This window comes from Coturnix japonica, chromosome 4 (assembly GCF_001577835.2).
Source record: "Coturnix japonica isolate 7356 chromosome 4, Coturnix japonica 2.1, whole genome shotgun sequence".
Lineage (NCBI taxonomy): Eukaryota > Metazoa > Chordata > Aves > Galliformes > Phasianidae > Coturnix > Coturnix japonica.
Genome location: NC_029519.1, coordinates 41,946,489 through 41,970,499, shown reverse-complemented (window position 1 = coordinate 41,970,499; position 24,011 = coordinate 41,946,489). Strand labels below are relative to the sequence as shown.

The following is a 24,011-nucleotide window of genomic DNA, read 5'->3' as shown; positions in this document are numbered from 1 at the left end:
TATCTCATTCCGGAAGGCTCAGGTGCCTTGTCTTCTAAGCAGCATAGCAGATGGAAAATAGCTTTCTGTTGGGAGGACATAATCCCTCTCTGCTTCAGGTCTGAAGGGCTTGCAAGCACAATCAGGGTATAGGTGCAGCACTGTAGTGGGTTGTTTTGTAGCACAGTAAACTCCCAACACCACAGAGCCATGTTGTCATACAGAGGGACATCAACACACCCTATGAGCCATGGTGTGATCTCAACTATAAGAAGACACAATCTGCACTAAATCTTAACCAAGAGCTCCTTAGGCTGGCTCAGCTCTGCTACCATCTCTACCTGCCTTGACAGCACAGAAAAATCTGTGTAATTCAGGTGCTCTATTACTAATCAAATTATCAGAATAATGTGTTCTGATGGCAGTTTTGTAAACATTTTAACAACGGAGTGAACAGTTCCACTAGGCAGGCTTTCCATTTGTTTCTGCTCTACTCTATTAAAATGCTTATTCTAACCTCATCACAGCCTGCCTTGGCATTTTCCAGTTGATCATTTTATGGGTGACTTGTCACTTCTGGGAGGTAAAGTTGGCAGCGTACAGGCTAAACAGCATTAACTGCAAATATCAAAACTATTTTCTAGGAGGACTCAAAAATAAACCCAGTAATTCACAAGACTTCCAAGCAAAGCTAACACTCATCCCATACATAAGGCACTTTGTGATTGTCCTGAATATGCAGCACCACAAAAAACCCTTAATGTAATATTATGCATGTGTGTTTTTCTCTCAACATATCATAGCATAATTCTTTGTTATTAAATGCTTCTTTGTTTTTTAAGATACATTGTTGGCTTGTTTTTTTTCAAAGCTTTGTAAAATATTGGCAAATGGGCAATGCTATTTCCCACTCACTTCAAAGATGCAACATAATACCGTACATCGTATTTGGAATATCCTGAACAACTTTAAGCAAAACGCACTCCACAATAAATCTATCAGTGTTCTTCATACAACACCCTGCTTCTTGTTGTTATATGTGTACAGATATTAGGTGAAACTTTATACTCTAGCTTTAAAGCATAACTGACAGAGATACAGTCAGTTCTTATAACACACTGTGTAAACTAGACACTTTAAAGTCCGAGGAAAAGATGCCATTTCTTCCTTTCAGTCATTACTCAGTACAAGGTCTCCATCACTGGTAGAATGATAGCCCTAGGGAGTCAGCCTCCTCATCTCCTAGTGAAAAGCAATCTGCTTACTCACCCCACATAATGAACGCATTACAAGCATATATAAAATAGCTTTTCCCTGGATCTCTAAAGAAGTCTGACTTAGCAAGAAACTGACAGTTTATTCTTGCCCTTTACTACAGTGTTTTTCTTACTGTCTCCATGATCTATACATGCTGTATCAAGACTCAAGAGTTATTTACACACAAAGGCACTTGTCATTGAAGAAGAAAGAGGTACCTAGATATTGAATGGAAGTCTTCAGGACTTTGAACCATGATCTCATTCAGCTTCAGACTCTATTCATGCTTGAAGGCGTGGCAAACAACACTTAGGCAAAACTGTTTTGAAGGCAGATGCTACTGCTAAGAGTTGGAGAAGTGTTCTGATCTAGTAAAGGCGTATGTTTGGTGGCCCTGCTAGGCAGGGGGGTTGGAACTACATGATCCTTGAGGTCCCTTCCAACCCAGGTAATTCTGTGATTCTGTGTGTGTGTGATTCTCACTCCACTTGTTGGAGTTTCTATAAAATGGACAACCATGGTCAATCACAGAGTAGTAAACATACCTGCTGAAAGTTCATATCTCCATTATGTCCCCAAGGACCCATGCAGAGCTGGTAAGCTGTGCCCTGACTCATTTCAGCCCCCTCCTAAAACGCTTGCCAGTGGAATAAGCCATAAAACATAATAGCTGTCTTGCTCAGTACGCTATCTTTCAAAGCATTTAAAAAATTGATCAAATTTTGGCCTTGTTCTACAAAGACTAAGGAGCTGCACAAATCAAAAAAATTGCTTTCATTCCCTTGTTGGTATGTAACCACTTGTGCCCCAAAGTGATTTCCAGATATATATAATATATATTTACTGCTTAAAGAATAAAGAAATCATTTTTGTGTGCATTCCAGAATCACACATTGCATTAAATATTGAACTGCAGAAGCTGTTTCTCAGTTAAAAGTAAACATGTCTTTTTAGTACTCCAAACAGCATAAGAAGACATCAAAGATTGATTTAGTATTAATTTGGTGAAGGGCTTTGCGCTGTATGCTGTGTTAAACAGCAATGGTTTCATTTTATTCCTCACCTTAGGGTAAGTTCCAACCCTAGATTAATATTATTTGTTCAAAGAACGCAATTTTATAAGACACACTTTGTGCAGCCACAGAAAATGTTTGACAGGCACTGTGCAAGCAGAATAGATCTCTGAAATCATTAAAAAGGCTCTCTGCACTTGCTGAAATAACTACAAATATTGTTTTAGAAGTCAAAACATCAAGCAAAACTTGAGACAGAAATTTGTGTTTTATAAAGAACACCCATTCCTTGATATGTGTTTAAAAGCATCAGGGAACTGAATATGGTTGATAGGATGCAAATCTATCTAGCTGTATGCATATTCTAAATTTATAAAGAGGATAACAAGAGATTTTACTTGGTATTGCTGCTTCTTTGCCTTTAAAATGGTGTAAATTTCTTCTTTGACAAGGTAACCAGCTTCATGAATAAGGAGGAAGGTAGAAGAGATGAATTATTTAGACTTCTATACAGCTCTTAGTTCTGTCCCATATGACATTCTCATAAGCAAGCTAAAGAAATATGCTCTACATAAAAATATTGTCAGGCAGGTGTAGAAGTCATTGAAAAATCACTTTGAAATTGAAATCACTTTCAGGGTGCAAGTTTTTCAGTCCTTTGCTCTTGGATTGGATAGACATCGGAAGGCTCTACCCCTGGGCTTTATTTATTGTTTTCATCATTAATGGGACAGAGATAACAGTACTTGTGTTTTCAGAAGATATTAAATGGAGAGAAACTGCAAATTATTCAGATGATAGGTTCAGAATTTTGAAGGACTGTGAGGGATTTTTCCAGATCATGTCAGGAACATGACGCCAAACAGTTTTCCAAAGTATTAATGGCGATATAAATGCTCTGGAATTACTCATTTTTCTCCAAATTCCCTGAAAGAAAGAGAAGATCAACATTCCCCATTCCTCACCCTCCCCTCAGGCATCTACTTATGACTGATACTGGAGGTAAGACTACACCAGACCTATGGTCTGAGCCCATCTGGTCACTGTTATGTCAATTCTCTGGACTTCTGAAGGAACATCAGACTGTTTTCCCAGAAGCGGAAAGTATGTGCATCCTGTGCACCAGCCCTTGGTTTTGAACTCTTTGCACACCCGACGTGCCATCACATTTGCTCTCAGAATGTCCCACACCTCCAGTATTTTTGGCTTTTGCCGAAAACAATGCAGGGCAGCTGCCCTCCTTTATCCCTCTCAGGTCCTCTCCATTCACTTTCACCCTCTATTCACACATTCTGTGGTTCTTTCAGGAACTTCTTCACCCTCTCTGCCCATACCAGGTTTCCCCTAGCATCCAATTCCAGTGTTGAACTTGGCAACTTTCATTATTTCCCTGCTCTTCTCAATGACTTTCATCTCTTCCCCCTATACACTGACAGGCTCTGAGCCAGAAAGTCAGCTAACACCAGCCCTATGATCTAACATTTATACTACGTTTGTTCACATCCTTATTCTCTCTCATAGCCTTGCCACAGCGGAGAAGGAACTGCTGCTCTCACACCAGGTTTCCCACTGCCTTTGTCCAGAATCAATTAAATCACTTGGGGACCAGAAATGGCATTACTGTTTTTATCCCATAAAAATTTCTTCTTAAATGTAACAAGGACTTTCTTTCCACCTTTAATTTATCCATAGAAAATACTGGAGTTCTAGGAAAAAAAAAAAAAAAAAAAAAAAGAAAGAAAGAAATATCAAAATAATTACTACTGATTACCAAACTGCTTAAATTTGCACTGGAGCTCCTGGGAGCTGCAGGTGAAGGGCATGGTGCTGCCACTCTTTCTCTATGTATCGGAATAATAACACTTATTTTCTTTTTTCCCATGGAGGAGGGAAGGGCCAACTTTTCTAAGCACTGTCCTGATTGCACATTAGGTCTCACAGCTGCAGTCTCCTTCATAGTATGTCTCTTGGAAGACCAACAGAACAAGAAGACGTGGCTAATAACATAGTTTTTGACCTCTCTGTCATGCATGACTACATACCTTCCTCCTTTATGAACCAAAAGATGGGTAAGGCCTCAGTTAGTCAAGCAGAGCAAGTGAAATTACTTAGTAATTTAGCACAGTTTGGAATAAATATTTTTCTAAGGCATCACATCTCTCTCTAGCCAGTACTGCCCTTCACACAAAAAATTTCTGAGTGAATATTCAACAGCAAAAAACGTGTGGATTTAATTTCAATATGCACAGGAGATCAATTAATGTATTTCATATGCAAATATGACAGCGATGACCCTGATTTAGAATGCTTGTTATTTCTGAAGTTGGCATATGGTTCTCTTTAACAGCAGGCAAAATGATTGCAATAAATTGGTTCCTAATGCCATGTAATGAACCCTGATTTGTGTTAATTTGGGCAGTACTTAGCAATTTCACGTTAATTTTTTTAATCAACTTTGTAAGACACTCTATGTGAGTTCAGCTTCATGTTTGGGTTTTTAGCAATAGAACACAGCCTGGCATTTAAATTCAGCTTTTGTTGCAAAACCATGTATCGTTAAGGAAAATACTGAAGTGCAACAAAGACAAGCCTCTCAGACACTTTCTCTCGTATGCTAATTAACACAGACAGTACTCTTTTTTATCCCTAGCACTGCTTTTTTGGATAATACTTCTCTGCTTGTTATATTAAAAAGCCATTTCTTTCAACCAGCAAACATGCATGCAGCAGTATATTGAAAAGCATTTAGGATAAGCACCGTGATTTTAGCTCCACTGCTACCTCTGGCCAACAAAGCTTTAAAAAATGAATCCAAGGTGTCAAAGAAACACCCTCATTGATTTCATCGGGATTAAAATGAAGCTCTCAGTGTATTAGCAACATATCCCCATTTTGCAAACAGCTGCCTGCAAGGACTATGTATATCAAAGCCTTCTCTTTACATCAGAACAATGTAGGACTGCTTAAAATGAGCTGCATGAACACTCTCAACTTCACTAGAGAGTCAGGACCCTGACTGCTCCTAGCACATGAGCATCTCATTTGAATATAGAGTTGCCTTGAGACAAGCATGGTGGTAGGCACTGCACCATCAAAGAGAAACGCAAAGCAAACAGCTTTGGGCAAGATTATTCTTGCTTGGTTCTTGTACAGCATCTTGGACACAAGAGTCAATACAAAATGGGCTCCTCCTGGATAAATCATACCATGCATGCAGAACTACACGCCACTTTTGCCACTGGGAATGGGAATGAATAACTGATAATTTTACCATTTTTCATACTTGGCTTCATTTTATTTACTACAGAATACATATACTGGATTCTTCCACATCATCTATATGTGCAGAGCACCTATATACATGCTTAATTAAACAGCCAATGGAACTTTTCATATGCTTTAAAGTAAGCATGACTTTATGTACACTGTCAAGCAGTGATAAAATTACATGCTTCGATGTTTACTTGAATTGGTACATTAGTCAAGATTTAGTGCCCAGGAGTAAGATTTTCTTGATTAAAATCTAATTCTTGATGTTATCAACACTTTATCCAGTAAAAACCAAAAAGAATGTTGGACTTCCAACAGAAACTAAAACACAGCTTTAAATTTCAAAAGGCTCTTGCATTGCCATGATAAAACAAACCCATTAAACAGCCACATTTCTAATTCTAGTTCTTTGGTCTCCCTTCTGCAGCTGCTCCTTCCTCCACCACAATCAGTATACCCCAATTTCCTACAAAGATAATTCATCAGTAGCAGGGGATATCTCTATCATTAGAAAGAAGTTTGATCAGGTCACTTACTAAAGAGACAGTGTGTATTTAGGAGCCCGATTTTAGGTTGTCCTTATGAATATTACAGGAAATTAAAAAATAATAATAATAATAAAAAAGTAATGGTAGATATATGAGCAGCACAATATCAGACTAAATTATACTCTCTGCTCACTATAAAATAGGACTTGTTAGGAATACTGTACAGGCCCAGCTGACAAACTGTTGTCCAAACAACAGAACAAAGCTGATTGGAAAGGTCATGCATAGCTGTTATTCATTTAATAGTTGTTTCCTTCCAATTAATCCTGGATTAGGTAAGTGGATTGATTATACAAATATTTGAGGACACATTCCCTTATTGCTGAACTACTCTTCTATGCTGTTCTCCTTTGTCAAAATGAAGGACAAGGTTGTATTTTTATCAGTTGTTCATCTCTCCAGCATTTAAGTTCAATGCACAATAAACTACCAGTGACAGCTTTGCATCCCCTGAACACTTGTACATCTTTTTTTCCCATGCTTCAGTTTTACCCCATTCCATGGTGGGACTTTGGCTGTCCCAAGACAAACTTAGGCTTATTCCACGCTGGAGAGATGGGGATAATAGTAATTTTTCCAGCAAGATGCTGAAAATTAATATCATCACATGCATAGCAACCCACAGAGGAAGAATATTATAGAAACTCTATGTGCATGCTTTGTCTTGTTATTCTGATAGTTTTAAACCTTGACATTATTGAACATGGATATTAACAGCACTGCTTGAAAACCACTTCAACCCAAGGGAGTTTATTCCATGACTTCATTCTGCTTTGGATAAGCCTGAACACAGATATAACTGTAAGAGAGGTCAGCAGTTACAACTTTGTCCCCAAACACCCATTCATGTTTTGTGATGGCACTGGTATTCAGATATTTGTTTTGTTATTTCCATCAATGTTTTCATCATAGACATTATGACCAGTGATTGTGTAGGAACAAGTGTCACTCATACACAAGGCATAGCTAGATTTTCACTGTATTGGTCACATCACATAGGAAAAATAAATAAATAAATAAATAAAACCACAATATACTGGAAGTTCTTATTCCACAATAATAAATGACAGAATTTACCACAGAGTAACTACAAAATCTGGCAGAAGCCCTGCTAACTTTTTTTTACAACATTAGTAGGTATTAATCAGATTGTAGATCTCTAGGTAACACTCAGCTTAGTTTATGCCAAGATGTATGATACTAACTTTGTACATTCAAAATTTCTTACAAAGAAGAGTGTATATTTCACATCAACTTGTCCTTAAGCCAGGAATAATGAAGCTTTAGTTTCAGTGTCCTGGATACTCTTAAGAAAGGAAGAGATAAGCAAAGAGGTGGCAATGGGGTAGAAGGCAGGTCAGACCTAAAATGGTGAGACAGCACATAGGCCGAATACACCAGCAGTCTTAGATCCCTTTTAAAATATTTTCAGTTTTCCCTTGTACTTTAAAGGCTTGACTCAAGCCAAGGCTACCCTCACATCAAAAGCCATAAGGACACGACTTTACTGTCTGATATACGCATGCAACAGAACAATTAGCATTAATAGGAAGATAGGTGAACATGCATTCAGATGAAATTACAATTGAAAGTTCTGAACAGCTTGTTTTTGTCTCACCACGCTTTTCTACACTGCAGTATAGAATTCAAATGAGTTATATCCTCTATGACATAAAGTACTCCAGGAGCAGAATTTCAACTTCAGTGCTACAGAAGGATTGGCTATAAATCAAATATTTATATGCTGTCCCTTTCTAACAATGGATATTTGGATGGATATAGGAAAAATAGATATATTTTCCACCCAAAACACTCAAGCAGAAAATTTACTACAGTCCATTCTTTAACAGCAGTGTCATAGCTATGCTTTGTAAGATGGAACACCAAGATACCTTCCACTTCAGACTCGAAGAGAAAGATTTATGACTCATAAAAGAAGAGATGCACCACAGGCTAAATAGACATATCTAAGTGATAGGAAGAGAGGAGTAGATGGAAATGATTTTAGAAGATGTAGAAAGGTCAAGACACTAATATTAAAGGGCAGAACAAGACCAACAGATTGATTTGTAACTGTTAGTAGAGGTATTTCTGTTCCTAAGCTGAAGAAGGGAATGTAAAGTGGCAGGTAACAGTCACAAAATGCATTATTAATACACAGTACGTTTAATACAGATGTAATGGCTGTGGCAGCCCAGGTGGCAGAGGGCAACAGCAATACAGACGTAAGCCTTTTGAAGCAGATAAGCTTACCTACCAAGTGGCTACCTTCCATGAAGTACGTAAAGAGGGCTCATTATACTGTTTATGCAACTATATTATCACTTTATGGAAGAGCAAGAGAGATGCAGAAGAAGCCCAGTACAGTTTTAGAAAAAAAAAGAGACCATTCACAGAAGAAACACGTTGCTGAAGAATGTATTCCATCTAGAGGAAACAATGACCCCTTTAAGCAATTTAAAATAAGCAAATAAGTCACATTTTCCCTCCCTCTGAACTTATGTCCTCAATTGTGAACAAAACAGATCAAATCCTTTTCTTCTTCAATTTCCCCTTGGTGAACTGCATAAAAGAAGAGAAATAAATTGGGGAGTTTGGTTTTGCAGTGATCTCTGGTGGCCGTGCTTTCTGAATATAAATAATAACAGCATCAGAGGCTTTGGTTCAGGATGCTCTACTGACACAAAAAACACTGAAGCATGCAAACACAGACAGCTGTAACAGGAACTGTCTCTCCACTCCAGGAGTCCAGCATGGGCTTTTATATCTAAGCTAGTTTTCAAGGGAGCAAGGAATAAATTGTGACTTCTCTGAACAGCTTTTCTCATGAGAAGGGAGGAAACCACACCTTGGCTCCACTGGTTGTATTGACTTGCACTCCACTGACTAAAAAATGAGCTGAAGGGAACTACTTCAGATGCAGGAACTCAATTTCTACATATCCATGCATACTCAAAAGAATCTGATTTTGACATCATTTAAAACATGCACCTTTTCCTAAAAATGTCATTATTCTCAAAAAGCTCATCCTCACATGAGCTTTTAATTTCAAGAAAATTACAGCTTCACTTAAAACCAGGATCCTGAAGCTATGTTAAAGTACCTAGCAAACTAACCTGACTCAGAAAAACATCTAGTAATTCCTACCCACACTGGTGGGAGGGGATGTTGTTTATCCTCTTCAAAATTTCGCTTAATTCAGAGCAGTGTGAAGGCTGCTGTGTTACAAATACACAGAGTATCTCCTGCCTTTCCTTCGCTTCAGTCCTGTTTAAGAACATTGCTGAGATGGGCGTATACAAACCAGCCAATTGGTCAAATATGAAAATACCCGATTTAACCCAAGTTTCCTAATCATCAGAGAGAAGTAGAAGATACTGTGTGGACAGAGCCTGGCTTTTCTCATAAGCAATTCAAGCAGCTGGAAATTTTCAGAAACATCAGTTTCCCTTTTTTAATTCATCTCCATGCCACAAGCTGCCTGTCAAAAAATTGACTCCACACAAAAAAGATTGATTCACTGCTAATATCAGCTCATCCCCATGGAAACTATTTTCAAACAGATAAACATGGCATGTGGAGTGGAAGGAGTCTGCTAGGAGTTATATCCAAACAATGCAACAGACATTATCTGCTCTGATCTGTTTTCAGCTGTCCCTGCAGCACACCCTAGCACAAGTATGACAATTAGCTCCTGGTACTAGAAGAGAGCATGATGTTGGTTCTCCCATCTATGTTATTTAATCTTCTCCTCATTCAAGGCAAGGGAGATATTTTTTAAAAAGCAAAAGATCTAAAATTATAGATAAAGGTGACTTAAAAATAGATCTATTTATCTCGTGCTAATCTTTTTGCCCTGTCTCCCCTTTTCCCATTCTTATTTTTCATTACAAATGTGATTTTAATAACATCAGTGCTTAGTACAGAAACTTGTTTCTTATTCTATTGCAGATGCTGGAAGCAATGCATTTTAACACATCACTGTTCATCCAGGCAATCCTCGTGGGCCCAGTTGGAGTTCTTACATTCCAGTTGGTCTAGGGCTGATGTACAAGGCTTGGGAATTAGTATGGTGGTAGACAGAGCAAAGAATACAGTCAAGGTTGAATTACTGCCCTGGCTTCAATTCCACCTGTTCCAGACTTGCTGAATTTGGGATCTATTTTGGGTGAATGTTTTGTTAGAACCCATTAGAATAAGTCTGCTTGGCTTTGACATGCAAGCAGAAAAATAATATAAATAACACAGCTACCCATTCTGTGTACTCATAGAATGTGCATCTCAACCCCATAGCTGACTGGATTCCATTTATGTGACCACACAATCACCTAGGTCCTGATTATGTCTCCAATAGAGTACTGATATAAACGCTTGGTGGAAAAATACTATGGCAAATTACGTAGTAGTACTTCTTTAGTCACAAATTCCCAGCTGCTAGTGATGTGCAGCTCAGGGAATTCCAAATGTGCAGCAGTATCTCAAATAACTCCAACAGATTTCTTTGAAGCATTTGTTCAACTGTTCTCCTCACTTCATTTGCAAATTTGGCATCCACAACATACTGAGTTCAGTCTGCTGTTTGTGTACATGTGTCCCTCAGCACTGAGTTCTACAGCATTTTGTTCAGAATGTTTCAGTCAGTGGCATTTCCAATCCTAAGAGAGTCAAAGCCAGCATGAAGAAAATTAAGTTGTCCATAATTAGAAGTTCCTGAAGGTTCACGGAGCGGGGAATAAAGAGACTGCAATCACAGGAATTTGCTTTGCAGTTTGTTTGGAAAATGTGATTTGAATGTGAGATGTCATTTGAATTAACCTATGTTAACCAAGACTGGAAAACCAGACAAGGATTTTAGCAAGTTCTAGTCAGGATGGTGACAATAGAATGGAAACCATAGGTAAAATCCCACCACTGAAATCAATATATTTTTTTCTTCCTTTTTTTTCAGAAATGAAACCTTTGCTTCAACATTAAAATGTCTTTTTTAATTCATAGTTTCACCTTTGTAAAAGGATAAAACATTTATTTATTACTATCTGTAGGTTCACCTCTCTTCTGCTTATTGCATATCTTTTATTCCCTTGTGTTAGTTTTAGTGAAATACTTGAAACATGCCTCATTTCATTATTCCCGAGTCAGTTACTAACCACTATATGTTAGCCTAAATCAAATACAACATCATTTAAACAGTTCTTCACTGTTCATAATGCTGTTAAAAACATATATTGGCTGCAGATTCTCAGCATGACACAAACACTGATTTTAACTGTTTTCAGAAGGTCAGCAAAGTCCATAAATTACAAGGACTACAACTTTGTTAGAAGTATAAATAGCTTGTTTACTTCCTTCTTCTCCTCAACACTATCACCTAATGTACTGCGCTCAACACAGCTCATTATCAAAGGCATTTTTTTCTGAATGTGGCAAAATTTTGCTATCGAAAACTTTAATTGCAACTGGCTATAAAAAGGCAACACAAGCAATTCTGAAAGATGAGATAACTGTGGAATAGCTTAAAACACCACACTCCAAACTGTGCTAGTCTTGTCCAGGCTGGGCTAGAATGCAACAGCTGACCCATGGCCTGAGTAACCAAACCACTACTGACGCAGAAGGACAAGTTCATTCTCTGCCTCCAACCACCTAGGCAGAATGATGGTACATGCCGTGAGCTACTTCACAGTGGTATTAAAAATAAGTCCCACTGCTTCTGTTCTATAGGAGATGACAATGTTATGTCCCAGTATCATAGCACATGTTGAGACACAAAAGAACAGGTAACTGCCTCTCCGGTACAGCATGTCTGTTGGCTTGCTGGTAGCAGAAGTGGGAACTCCTATTTGATAACCATTCTATTTCTTAGGACATAAGCACCCCCTATTTATCTAGGCTGGAGCTTGTCTTGCATAAGTGCAGCCCTGCGTTTGCCAGTATGGCCACACAGTCTTCTGAGCAAATGGCTTTGCAAGAACTGCAGTGTTCACCTATGGTTTTATAGTGCTTGTCTATCTAAAATGAATTATTTGTAATTTATTTTCCATCACTTTCAGATGGAGATAGCCACAGCAGGCTCCAGATACATCAGAACGCTTCTCCCTCACCTCAAAATACAACTTTTTAATCAGAATCACAGTTGCTAATTGAATGTGTCTTATGAATGTTACTCTGCTCCTGGCAATTTTTAAAAAAGTAATACTTAGGGTTAAGCTATTCATACACTGAATTGCTTTTAGTAACACTGCATGAATCCCATTGTTTGTGCCCCTGCTATTCTTGGTGCTAATGTGGAGATCAGTAGGACTGCTCCTGTTGCCATTTCATTCTGTAGTCAAAAGCCTCCAGTCATCAATATCTCACACATGTGCTGAACACCACAATGGTACCTGAGTTTCTCTGCACATATTCAGTGTTTTTTAGTGGAAAAAAACAAAGTCCCTGGGACAAAGCAGGACATTCACTGGGATGGCTGTTACTTACTGATCTAGGAAAGCGTGGGCAGGCGCAAGACATAAGAACAGAAACATAGACATATCCTCAAAGTCTATCTTCCATACTATCTTTCCACTAGTAGCCAAAAGCAGGTCCAAGGAGGGAAGCAAGAGAAATACAAAGTCCTGTCTCCCAACAGTGCATTCTAAGGCTCCAATTAGGCATGGCATCAGGCTTTAGTGAACACAAGGCAGTATCCTAGGGCTTGAACTTGGTACACCACCTCTCCTGCACTTTGAATGACTCTGGGACAAGTGACTGGTGAGAAACTTAAGGAGAATTGTATTGAGAATGGTTGGGAAAATGGACTGGCACTAGAAGGGAAAGAAACGGTGGACTGAGACCTGTCTGAGAAGAAAAGTGTTGGGACTGAGAAGGCAAAGTCCAAATTGAACCCCTTCAACCAGTTTCCTTCTTCTTACCATCACCAACCATTTCCCCCTAAATTAAACCTCAACACTTAAGCAAGACTCATTACAGATTTTTTCATATACTGGTCTTACATAACAATTTTCTGCATGTAAAGCAATGAATTAATCTCTTTCTGCCACTGGCTGATTTCCAGCTACAAACCAAATTCATTCTACTCTTCACTTTCCCTGTTAGTTGAACAGTTGAATTAGAAATGATTATGAAATCATTACGACTATGAGCTTTCATTTTCAGCCCTCCTAATCTGTAAGCTAAAAAGTGAACTATTGCTTGACTTTATTAACTCAGTGGATTTAATATGGCTCTTGGCAACAAGTTTCATTGTATGGTGCAAGTAACAATCTAAAATCAGTAATAATTTCATATATATCTCAATAAAAATTGTAGCTTAAACTTAAGCAGACAAAATAAACTGTGTTATTGGTAGTACTATGGGAAAAAAGGAATTGGTAGACACTGTTAGTCAATGAAATTACTTTGCAATTGTGGTAAATGAGCTTTGATTGTGTAATAGGAAGAGCAATTAAGAAATGGGCCCCAAATCTACAGAATGACATAAGGTCTTTTCTTTTTTCTTCAGTATATGAATTGTCGTGTTTCGTAAGAGTAATAATGACACAAAATATATGGGGTGGCAACATAACTCAATCAGTTCCTTGCTTTGTACTGAAAAAGCATTAGACAGGGAATGAATTCAGGTGCCTTAAGTAGGAAATGAGGAAAAGCCTTACTCACTGGACAGCTAAAGATAACTATGCAATATTAATTCACCAAAAACAACCTAATGCAGTGAATTTTAAGCATATGCAGAAAATATTTAAGCCTTATAGCTTCAGCATACATTGAACAAAGACTAATTTTAGGACCCAGGCTGACTTTAGACTTTGAAAAGTCCGATTTCCTTGACAATTCAAATAAAGAGTTCATATCTTGATTTTTAAGGTTATGTTAGGCTCATTTTAATCAGTTATGCATTTGCAGTTCATTTGGTCTCTTAGGCAGAAGCCAAGTTCGCAGGGCAAAGACAAATGCTAGATAAAGAAACACATGCAATCAACTAAATTCTTGGACTTGCTTAGCATTTTACAGGTGTTTTTTTGTTTGTTTGTTTGTTTTTAAATACACCATTACAGCAGCAGAATTTATTGCTCAAGAGAAACTGACATTTGGAAGGAGAAAATGTACATCTTTAACAGACATTTCCTAGTAAATACATTATTACAAATCTATATAAGCTCAGCCAACTTTCTGCTTTTATTTTAATATAACATGTAAAACTGATCAGCTAATCTTAGGATTTTAGAAACACAGTAGCAGAAATGAATTATATGACTTGGACAGTGTTTTGTCTTCACACATATCAAAATCCTCTGCATATTATGTGTGTGGGATTCGTGACTGCTGGTTCCCTTTCTGCAGTAGGTGTTGCTGGGTGCTAAGGTTTGAGAAGCATGGCTTAAGAACGCAGGAGAGAAAACAAGGACTTAAAGTCAAGCAAAATGGAATACTTCAGTGTTTTCTATGAGCCTGAAAATGCCCTCTTGTGTGTTTTGTATCCTAGCACCATGCTGTCACAACTCAACTGTAGTTCCTGTTTAGGAGTGTAACATTATATGACCAAGGGACTCCTAAATAATCATCCAAACTCATTTTAAAAATATAAGTTAAGATATAACACCTTATATCCTTTACTGCAAAGCAGTTTTCCAGCTCTGAAGTTTGTCTCATGGCTATCCAATAAATTTGGCAGGATCAGTGAGGTTTTCTCTAGTATTAGATTAAGATTCCTCTTCCTCGCTTTACATGTCCTCCCTGTGCTTTTACTTTCATGAAGAGACATGAAATAAAGGGATCCCCTAATGAAGGGACAGTTTCAATACTGGTCACAAAGGAAGTAGCAAAAGCTTTGGTGAACTGTGAGTAGCATTTCAAAGCTTTGACTTCATTTGGAGCAAAATAGGGTTCATTCAGACTCTGCTTTCACTTTCAATTAATTGTTGCCCTGCTGTGCATTTGCTTGTTTGTGATTCAGCTGTAGGATGGTAATCACATAATGAATACCACCTGACAACGAAATTCAAAGACTTTGATATCTTCAGCATTTCCTGGGACAAAGCCCAGTTGAGCTCCATGAAATACAGCCCTCCACTGATTTCTTCCCACCCAAATCTTTCTGATTCTGTCAAGGCTTTTTCCATTGCCTGTAAGACAAATCTATTTTAGGTAAGAGGAGGCCTGTTCCTCATGCAGCATAACATTTTGCTTCATCACAGATAAACAGTTTTCACTTATATAACAGACAGCTCAGGAGTTGTTACCTATTTTTACAGCTGGTAGGAATCACAAGAAAACTGCAGAGGTATTTCTAAGGAAAAGTAACACACAGTTCCAATATTTTTATGCAAGGAAACAATTCAAAGGCAAACCTGCTAAAAAGGTTAAGGCCTTATTAAACATGCAGATAGAGATGACATTTACTTGAAATATGATAATTGCAGAGCAAAATAGGATCCCGAAATCAACTTGATTTGGGTGGTTACACCAAATTCAAAACATGATTCGCCCACAAGTAGCTGACATTTTTTTTCTTTTTTTCCCTTTAAATACAAAATCTTGTAAAATAAAGAGTTCCCCTGAAAGTTCTGGGAAACCAGATCTGCCCAGGTTTGGATTACAAACTGTGGAAGCTTTTAAAGAAGAAATGTCAACAGTGGCAAACAGCTGTAAAAACTGAGGCTTTGGCCTCAGCAAAGGCAGGATCAGTTAGAAATATCCATATGGGATATTTGCAAACTCTCCATTCCCCCTGATCATTCCCAGGACCTACACGCAGCACATGGCCTCTCTGTTTTCCTGGCACAACAGCAGGTAGCAATGTTGTTAACATCACCGGGACTTGATGGGTCTTTACAAAAAATAGCACCTTGATCTCACATACCCAGAGTTCACACTTCAAACACATTTCCCACTCAGTTTGTGAACCAAGTAGCCCAGAAAAAAAAAAAAAAAAGATGTAATGGATGGTGTAAGACAGGATTAGAAAGTGAAAAAAGCACAGCAAAACCTAAAAGTTGCAATCAAAATTTGAGTTGACTTGCCTGAATCTTCGGGCCAAAGTTCCACCATAACATTCGGTCCAGACTTTTAACTGCATGCAGCCCATAATGACCTGGGAGGCTGAAGTACAGCTGATGCTACTCACGCAAGTCCCTTCTGAACTGAATTTTTCCATGGTTTTATGACATCACGTATGATCCAACAATGACCTTGTAGTGAATGCTCTGAGTTACTGAGGTTTTCAGCAACAAAAAGAACTCCTTATTCAGCCAGGCTACAGAAAGGATAGGCTTGTCCTACTGTGAAATGAATCAAGCTGTTGAAGGCAGTGATTATCTGGCAGGTAATGTGATTATTTTTTTCTCCTTTGTCAGCATCAGTTTTATACCTCATCTGTGATGCTGGCAAAGAGAAAGTTTTCTGGCTGTGGTGACAGTAGATATGATTGATCTGTACTTGAAGGCTCAGTTTCAGTTATATCAGTTGTACGCATGAGTAAATGGTTGCTTATTTCATAGCCAATCATACATTTCGTGTAGAGCTGCCAGGAGTGATTTGCTGAAAGAAGCAGTTGTAAGCATTGCTTCTTCCCACCCCTGCTAAAGATTAAGAAAACTCTGTGATGTGATCTTTACTGTCTTTCTTTAAATACAGGAGGTCTACCTAGTCATATGGACTAGGGGAAGCTTGCCAGCATTTGTATCAAACTATTTTCCACCTTTCCACATAGAAAAATAGGCTAGGATCTCACAAAGATTCTTTTGGCTCTTTCTTTATCTGATATTCGTGTAACATATCACTTTTGAGGAGGATCAAACTATGTTGTTTGGGATAGAGGAAGTTCTTTAAGCAAAAAGTCAAGTGAGTTGAATCTCTCTTGAATTTGAGATTTGCACCAAGGAAGAAAGACCCCAGCCTCTGGAAAAGTACTGCTATTACCCCATCGCTGGTCAAGCAAATATAAGTTCAGACAAGCCACAGTGGAAGACAAGGAGAGGACCAGAGTGGGAGACAAAAACAAAGGGCCTGGAGGCCCAGAACAGGAAAGTATGAGAATGAATCCAAACTCTGTCTCTGGGCTGGACAGAAATAATGACACATTTTCCATCAACAGCACAGCTACACCATCCCTTCTGTCAGTAAAACTGGCCAATCACACTGAGATTTCTGAGGTTGGATCAGTGGAAAGGAATGTGATCCAAGAGTTACGCACAAGTTCTGCAAGGGATGTGTATTACTCGGTATAAGTGTAGGTCAAGGCAGAGGCTGCCGCTCTCCTCCAGGAGCATTTGAAATATGGAGGTGCCCTGCTCAGCAGCACCGACTGTGTAGGATGAGAAAGGTGAGGTGCCTTATACCATCGTCCCTGCTGCTACGTGCCTGATGGGAACAACAGGAAAGGTGCTTGAGTAGGCACTTTGAGCGTGAGCAACCCATTTGTTAGCATCACCATAATGCGAGTTCTTGCAAAATCAGCACAGTGCACAGCTTTGTCTTCCTCTCTCTCAAGGCTGCCTCAGACACTACAGAATAGTTATCTCTTCCCCCTCAACAAACTGCAGCATGGTGTCTGTTTATAAGATGATAAATAGCTACACCAAACACCCTGCTGCTTTGCAACAGTATTTCTGATTTTAAGGGTGCCTGAAAACTAATCAACACCCACAGATCTTTCAGGAAGAGCCCAGTTTTCATGTTGTTAGCACATCCTTTCAGAATGAAAATCAGTCTCTGAACTCATTAGTAGGGACAAGAAGCCCCTTTAAAATCAGTTTCCAGCAGCTGGATAAATGTAAGCAGTCCAATCTACATTTTGCCAATGACTCTTTTGAAGGAAAAAAGCTTGAGGGAAATAGCTTAAAACAAGAGTCATAAGGTAAAGCAGAAGGATTATACCTTCTCTTACTGTCCCTCAGTGGCCATCTTTCTTTTAAATTCAAATAGCCATTGTCTTCTCTTATCGTTCCTGTTACTTTAACTCTCTGACATAATTAGCCCCTAAATAGAGAAACTGTTATAGTCTCTTCATGTTAAACTTATTCTCTCCCCAAATAACCCCCAGCAAATACAGTACCTCCAGGCTAATTTCCCATTTTCTCATACAAAATAAAATCTTCCTTGTCTTGCCCAGATGCTGGAGAATCTCATTCTTGCAAAGATCATTGACATAGCATAAGCATTGTTCTGCACAAGCTGAAACACCAATGCCTTATCAACATTCTCATCCTAAATCCAAAACATGATTATGATTCTATGATATCAGCTACTAGAACAATTAACTCCATCCCAGCCAAAACCAGGACGCCTTCTTAACAGCAAGAGGAACAAGGGAAAATGTACACAAAGAATGAAAGAGGATGATGAAAGGATGTATAAAATAGGATGTGGAAGAAAGCTGTAGTGACTTTCTGATCAGTCAGTGCTGCTGCATGGCACCTGCTCTGTGCTACGACTCACACTGTCCCTGCTTTTTCCATGGATAGATAGTTTGTGAACACAGATTTGCAACAGAAACTTCTAAGAAAATTTGCTTCAAGGCTTCAGAGAAACAAACAGTGAACCAGGAGGAATAAGCAACTTGCTAATTAATCTTTTCGAACTGAGACTGTGTGGCACCTAATAGCTTAGTGACTTATCTGCTGTTTCAGCTGGGAAGAAGCAGCAGAAGGCCAAACAATTCCCATTAACGTTTTATATATTTTTTTCTCTTTCTCACTGAAATAAAGGGGGGAAATAGATGTGGGAAACTGAAGTGAGTAAAGATGTAGATCTATTGCTTGGTCCAAAAAGAACATATGTGGGATATCTGTCAATACTCTTGAAACAAAGAAGAATTTTGAGAAAGAAATGAAAGAAAGCCTGGGCTCCTGATAACCCAGCTACATGCTACATTTAGGGGGTCAGGTTTTCCTGTTCTGTTCCCAGAACTGCTATATATCAGCCATTCTTCATCTCACAGATCACTGAGAAGCAGATGATGGGTAAACAGCTTGGTAGATGCACATTATATAAAAAAATAGAAATTCAAGGCTTTATGGAAATACTTATCCAGACCATAATCGTAGAATCACAGAATGGCTTAGGTTGGAAGAGACCTAAAAGATCTTCTCGTTCCAGCCTCTCTGCTGCAAGCAGGTTTGCCAGGCTACAGATCAAGCACCAGCTTGATGGTTTGTTAATGCTGTGAGACTCTTTCAAATTGAAAGAGATGAATTTATAAGCAATTAGAAGCCTTGGCAGGTTTTCATCAACCTTCCATCACCTAGCAGGAGGGGACAGGAAGAAACTGTGAGAAACGTCCATACCCAGTGTGCTTTTCTGTAGGAAGAGCCAAAGCAGCCTTCCCAGTTAGAGATCACTTCAAGAACAGAAGTGGCTGAGCCCATCATTCATGAAATTTAGGGAGTTTTAAAATTCTTATTAACATGTAACTTGCTGATCTCATTAAATTTATAAATGTTCCTCCATCACTGAAGTTCTCTTGATCGCTTAGCCTCAGTGATGTCTTCTGCCGAAGAGTGAGGCTGATCTCTGCTCGGTGTTAGAGAAGCATGACCCAGCAGGCTTGCAGAGCATGCTCTGGCCTTCCTTGAGGATGCAGAGCATCAGGTACAAAACATCACAATCTGGAGAGGCACAGGCCAGACAGATTTCAACTAATCGGATGTCCTCGGTGACTGAAGAAAAAGTTGAAGGTTTAGCTACTTATTACAAAGTCATTCCTGCTTTTTCAATAACTCATTTTGATATTTAGTAATTTGCAAATATGTGCCTTCGTGATCCCATAGGCTCTTAAATTCTTTGTAATGAGTGTGTATGAACAGATGGAAAATGTTTTCAATTTCAGAGAGAACTGCTAATGGATGTCACCAGCTATTAGAAAAGCTCAGGTGGTTCCATTAGGGGAGAATAGGTATTGTCATAAACTGTCTCATCTTTAATGAAATGTTTGCTTATTTATACCTTGATGGTAAGTTCAAGGCTGTCTGTACTAGTCACAACAGATTAGAACTTGACAATTAAATAGTCCAGAACCCTAGATCGAAACATTTGACCTGAAAATAACAATATCTTGGAGTAAATCATTTCAATACGGAAGAAAATTAATCACTAGAAAAACAAGGTTAAACTAATTTCCTTCTCTATCCAACAGGAGTTGAAAATTCAAATGTAAAAACAAAACAAAAAATTGACTCCTTCCCTGGAAATCTAGAACTACTTTTAACTTCACAGCAGAAAGGAACAGTTCTCCTACCTAAAATTCAAAAGGTGTGCTCTGCCTGTTTAGATTTTTACCCACCAATCCAGATGTGATTTCATACTGTTTCTAAGCTCCCTCTAGCCTCAAAAACTAGGATCTTCCAAAAAGAAGGAATTTAGCAACAAAAAGATAAAATGACGTTTGATAGATACTTTTTTCTAGATATTTTTTGTTGGAGGGCAGAATTACCAATGTGAATAGGGCCAAGGATCAGCTAAGGAGAACAAAAAGGTTTCCTGGATGTAAATAGAAGACTGAAGAGGATTTAGACCTATGGGAAGACATTTATAGCAGGACAAAGCAGTACTTCCTTCTCCATTTACCACAAAAAAAAAAACAAAAAAAACAAACAGTTGAAAAATACAGATTGCTCCTCTCTGTTCTGGTGTTTGCTCACAGTGCTAAATTAAAATTGTGATGCTCCACTTTAATCACTTAGATGTGAACTGCATGAGATCAGACTAACTCATAAAGATGTCCCACTCCACTATACACAGGCTAGAATTTGGGAGATTTAATGAGTCAAAGACAGAAACATGCTGTAAACTGAGACCCTCAGCCATGCCGTGGAAGCATTGACTTTCTTTGAAGGCTTTCCCTGGGCAGCAGAGGAGGGGGCAGAAGTTCATACAGTACCTGAAATAAAGGGGAAAGAGGATGAAGAAAAATAGTAAATCCTGTACTAGGGTCAGGATGGGGGCTGTAGGAGATGGGGTTGAAAAACAATAGAAAGACTGAACAGAGCAGAGACAGAATGGAATAATCATAGAATGGCTTAGGTTGAAGGGGATCTTGAAGGTCATCCAGTTCCAACCTCCTGCCATTAGCAGGGTTGCCAGCCACTACATCAGGCTGCCGAGGATCCCCTCCAACCTGGCCTTGAATGCCTCTGGGAATATAGGTTTTACACTCCACATGTTTCCTATGAACAACCTTAACACTTATACTCTTAATTTACCGTCACATTCAGGAATTCCAGGCATAGAGAACAGTCTCTATTTGCAAGGTGCTGTACAAACAATATTTTTTGACACAAAATAATCTACTTTCAGAGCCATAAGCCCCAACAGGTTATCAGTTAGTTGAACGTAGGAGAACAACTGCCAGTTCTCTGTATCTAAGCAAAAAATATTTCAAATAAAAAGTTTCTATGTGGAAAACTGAGCAGTAAACTGATGGTTTAAATTTCAACATGAGAAAACTTTGATACTTAAGAAAAACCCAACCAAAATATGAATCATTGCCTTTTTCGTATTTCTTTCTTCACCTTCTTTCCCCCTTGCAGCTTAAAGAAAGAAAATCTTGCCATTGGTGGTAGGTTAACTTCTTTTATAAAACAAAAACATTTTAATGACCTTACTTTGTGCAGCCCTGACAACATTTCAGAGTCTTCCCAGTTAAGTGTCTTCACAATGAGACATGATATTGCAAGACATCAGGCTTTGCATGACACTGCAGCTCATAATTCTGTGGTATATATTATTCTGCAGACAGGCTGAGATTTTAAGTTTATTTTATTTCAATTAATCTCCCAGCAGAAGCAATAGAAAGCTCATGAGCAGCTGCGATGTGGAAAGCCTTTATCCAGACTCATAAAAGTGGCAGATAAACTAAAGAAAAACTATTCCAAAGGCACAGAATAGCAGTCACTTCATTTCACTCCAGCTCCACGCTAAAGGTAACAGATGCCTTTCTTTGAAACTAGTATGTTGGAATTTCACAGGGAGAAAAAAAAAAAGTGAAATAAAACAAAACAAAACAAAACCAGCTGTCAGGCTCAAACAGCTCTGAAGTGGAGCTGCAAGCAAAGGAGAGAGAGAAACATGCTGTAAATGAAGAACCGAGGGTACTATTTCACTATACGATGATAAAAGTGATTTGCAAAAGTGCTGTTTACCCAAGAGCCACCTGGTCCAACAGCACAGAGCCTTCGTCCCTCCATGGCTTTGATGTAGTCCACCAAAAATATGTCTAACTTTTCAGGCAAATCATATCACCAAAGCTCACACAACAGTGGGATAGGATTCAGCAAAGCTGGCAGTTTCACATAGCTCTCCCCTCAAAGTATGCACAAAAAGAATGCAGAGTTTCACTGAGTCACAGTGAGCAACACCAGACATCCACTGTGGAAAAACTTGGCAAATAAAAGTCCTGCTTTCCACCTGTTAGAATGATATTAACTGCAATGAACTGTCTTTTAAAAACACTAAATTCTTACAGGAATAATGGCCTGACACATTTAGTTCTCAATTCTGTTTCATTAAAATGGAACTAGCAAGTATTTATCTCCTATGTAGCTTGGATCAAATGGCAGAGCACCAATACAATTCCAGGCAAAATGAGTGCTTAATGTAGAGCTTCTGCAGAAGGGGTCCTCTTTGATAAAGAAGTTATGCATGTTTAAAAGCTTCTGCTCTTGCAGAACATAACAGGTCTTCAGTCAATATGGAAAATGCTAAATAAACCATCTCCAAGCCAGCCACACACAGAAGAACTCTGTATGTGGGGTAGGGAGGAATTGCACAGAAAGCTCTGTTGCAATCCTACTGGGATGATATAGACTAAGCTTGATGGCTGTAGATGACTTAAGTTCCAGTTTCAAAAGACCCTGGGAAACTAAGGACTTGGTTTCTTTGAATGCAAACAGGCTCTATATTTTACACAATTTTCAACCTGGAGATCAGGACTATTCTGGGTATACAAAAGCAGGGCTCAGCATGCTCAAACAGCAGCAGCCAAACAGTACATCTATACACAAATCTGGCAGCACTGGAGGAGCGTACAGTCATGTTCATTTCCTTCCCTTTCTTCTGTCAGACCAATAGTACTGTGCCTTCCTGACATACAGTTGCAAAGGTTTACTCGATTGTCTGAAGCCGTGTAACATTTAATAATTTGTAAAATGATAATAGCTACATGAATTAAAGAACTCAGAAATAAGTGCCAAACATTGAAGAATGTACTTTAAAAAAAAAGTGACTTGAGTAATATATATTTTTTTTAATTCTATTTTAATTTTTTCAAATTCTCAAGCACTTATTTTGTTTCAAGAAATTTGTATCTTACTGGGTGAAAAAAATAAATCACCTTTTCTTCTCCCAGACAAGCCCTTCTATTTTTTTTTTGCCAAAATTAAAGTTACCCTTGCAGTTTTGCCTGTCCCTGTATCTGTCAGCAACTCTGACTTTTCACAGAGTAGGCAAACTTGTTTTTCTTCTTCTTTCCCAAATACTTAAAAAAAAAAAAAAGAGTGAGAGAAAGGCATAACACAATTGTTAGTTGAGTACCTTGTCTTGGCATTAGCAGAACAAGTTCATGCAGCCCTTTGTTTGATCTGCTTGTCAATTTCCCCATGAGTGAATAAACAAAGAAAGAGTCAGACTCCCCAGGTGTCTGATGGATTTATTTGTGCAACAGAGAAGCGTGCAAAGCATGAATGTTGCCACTTCCAGACTCTACCAAAGCACAATGCACAGTAAAGATTTACCATGGAAGACTACACAGCTTTAATATTAATCCTCCTACAATCTTTGTAGTGCACCGACCTGGACTTATCAAATATCTAGCAGCTCAGTGTATAGCAGGGATGTTTGAAACCTAGGACATACAGGCATGAGCCGAGACTGCATGGGATGCACGGTGAAATTCAGCATGTAGAGTCACAGAGTAACAGAATGGCTTAGGATGAAAAGGACCTTAAAACTC

The 24,011-nt window shown here is 38.6% G+C and overlaps 1 protein-coding gene across 3 annotated transcripts in view; it reads right to left on the bottom strand.

Annotated features, from left to right (window-relative positions):
• The window catches only part of LOC107313496, a 186,099-nt gene that overhangs the window by 78,632 nt on the left and 83,456 nt on the right, over positions 1–24,011 (bottom strand). The window contains exon 1 of one of the 3 annotated variants that reach the window (XM_015861817.2): positions 22,204–22,629. The exons of 1 other annotated variant lie outside the window; for it this stretch is intronic. The gene's annotated coding sequence lies outside the window, so the exon portion shown is untranslated. Of the gene's footprint in view, positions 1–22,203; positions 22,630–24,011 lie in introns of those variants that run through there. One more of the 3 variants, XM_015861818.2, reaches the window with a different exon arrangement.